At 43.5% G+C, this 2230-nt stretch overlaps 1 protein-coding gene across 2 annotated transcripts in view; it reads left to right on the top strand.

Annotated features, from left to right (window-relative positions):
* The window catches only part of LOC103380938 (sine oculis-binding protein homolog), a 13974-nt gene that overhangs the window by 11505 nt on the left and 239 nt on the right, over positions 1–2230 (top strand). For both annotated transcript variants that reach the window (XM_008313085.3, XM_008313084.3), the window contains exon 7: positions 2139–2226. The gene's annotated coding sequence lies outside the window, so the exon portion shown is untranslated. The remainder of the gene's footprint in view (positions 1–2138; positions 2227–2230) is intronic.

The raw sequence follows: 2230 nt of genomic DNA, 5'->3' as shown, positions 1-2230 counted from the left end.
TTGATATAACAGTTCTCACTGCTTGCAGTAACGCCACCCTTCATCCCAGCCCTGTTGGTGTCATGCCATACTGAGGTCATGTTACCATTTTACTTTGTGCAGTGAATGTGATCTGCTGAGAGTTCAGCCACAGCTCCTCTTTCACCTGACAGGCTCTGCTCTTCATATTCTGCTCAGGCCTGCAAAGGCCAGCGGTCACCTTAATGATTGTGTTCAAAAACAGTGACCTGTCGCTGAGAAAGGAGAACATAAACCATGTGTGTCCAAAGTCAGGCTCCAGGACCAACACAGTTCATCCTGTTATTTTTTTATTTTTGTTAGCCTAAATTTTCAGGCTAACTATTTTCAGGCTAACTATTTTCTCCTTTAGCAAATGTCTTGCTAACATTTAGCTTTTCTGATAGTTTCCCATGGTTTTGATAACTTGTAGCTGCATCTGCCAACTTTTTGCTCATTGTTTAGTTAACACTGGCCTTGGTATTAGTTTTGGTAACATTGTAGTTGTTTGGTAAATATTCTTGTTTAGTTTGATGTGTGCAGACATAACAAGACACAGGCAGGGCCTTAAATGCAGCACAGGGAGACTGTTCAGGTGCAGCAGGTTTATTAACATGGACCTGGACTTTTCCAACAATGAAAAATGATCCCAAAAAGACAGAGTAAGAGAGAGAGGGAGGTGTGTATATAAACCTAGGGCACCAGGTGACACCAGTGAGACTAATGACAGACACAGGTCAGTGTGATGACACTGACCAACTCCACCCAGCAGCAGCAGACGGAGCAGGAAGGAGAAACAGATTGTCCTAACAACTTGAGTCTTTTTTTCTTACTTCAGTGTTTTCAGTCACACCAACAGTCGCATCAGTCGTTTTAAGTAGGAAATAATTGTAGAAATCGATCTGAAGCTGAGTGTCACAGACATCGTCGTATTAGCGACTGTTGTTGAAGTACAGTGCCTTTGTTTGACACTTAATTCTACTGTTCAGTATCACAGCCGAAGCGGTCGGCTCTCTGGTGTCTTCACATGATGAGATCCAGCCTTGTTGAGAGACATCAACATAAACCGTCCTCCTGCAGCCAGTGTTACCAGATAAGCTTTCACTTAACGAGCTTCTAGTTGACTCTTTGTCATTTTGCTGTGTTTTCCTGTGTCCCCTTAGCAACCGAATACATATGAAATCACAGCGAGCCGCTTGTGGCGTGCAGACGAGTTTATGGCCCGGTGTTGTGTGTAATAAGAGCTGAGAGCCGCATGTGAACGACTTTAGCCGGACACCGCTCTGCTGGGCCGACCTCGGAGCAGAACATTTCTGTCCTGGTCTATTGTCTCTGCTACTAAAACTCTCATATGTGGAGAAAAAAAAGACAACTCCCTCTCTGACAGAATCAGCAGCCAACTGGAGGATTTCACCCCAGGAAACAGGCCCTTTTTCTCCGTCTCAGTTTTCCCCTCGCCTTTATTTGGGATATTTTAAACCCTTGTGTAACCCGATCCCACCACATGGGTATTCGCTGAGCATTTGAAACTAAAACGCAAAGGGACAGAGGGAGTGCAGAACCCTGGTTTGGCCCGCACATATATGTGTGTGTGTGTATGTGAGTCTGTTTATGTTTAATATATGTTTGAATGAGACAAAGTGTGTGTTGGAGAGAACACAGACCCAGATGGTTCTGGTCTGGTTACAGTCTTGGTGACAGTTATCTGAGAATTAAAGAGGAAATCTGTCTGTTTACAACATGGAGTTCAGGTCTTTGAAGACACTGGACCAGTAGGGTCAAAGTTACTTTTTGTTCTGTCTTTTTATGTTCTCAAAATACCTTACAAGGACAATGCAACATTATTAAGTTCAAGGCTAAACATCATATTTCATTTTAACTTCAGAATTTTGTAAGAAATCTCAATACAATTTTTCTCTTTTACAAAATCTGGAAACCCCGAACATGAGCAGTGTGTCCAGTAAAAGTTTCTCCTCCGACAGGACTGAAAACTTTATTCAGTTCTGAGTAGAATGGGTGGATTTAGGAATGAGTGTCAGAGCAGGAGGCTGTTGCTATGAGATATGGTTGACATGTAAATTACACTGAACCTATAACTCCTCACACTCCTCTCCCCCTCTCTCTCCCTTTTTCATGAACAGGCTCCCTGTTTAACACTGTATGGCAGTGCCAGATTCAGTGCCACGCCCTCTTGTGGACAACGCCAGAGCTAACACCCTCCAGCCTCTTTCCC

The sequence above is a fragment of the Cynoglossus semilaevis genome, chromosome 7 (genome assembly GCF_000523025.1).
Source record: "Cynoglossus semilaevis isolate Cse_v1.0 chromosome 7, Cse_v1.0, whole genome shotgun sequence".
In the NCBI taxonomy this organism is placed as follows: Eukaryota; Metazoa; Chordata; class Actinopteri; order Pleuronectiformes; family Cynoglossidae; genus Cynoglossus; species Cynoglossus semilaevis.
Note: the sequence above shows the minus strand (reverse complement) of the source record. Positions and strands in the feature narration are given on the sequence as shown.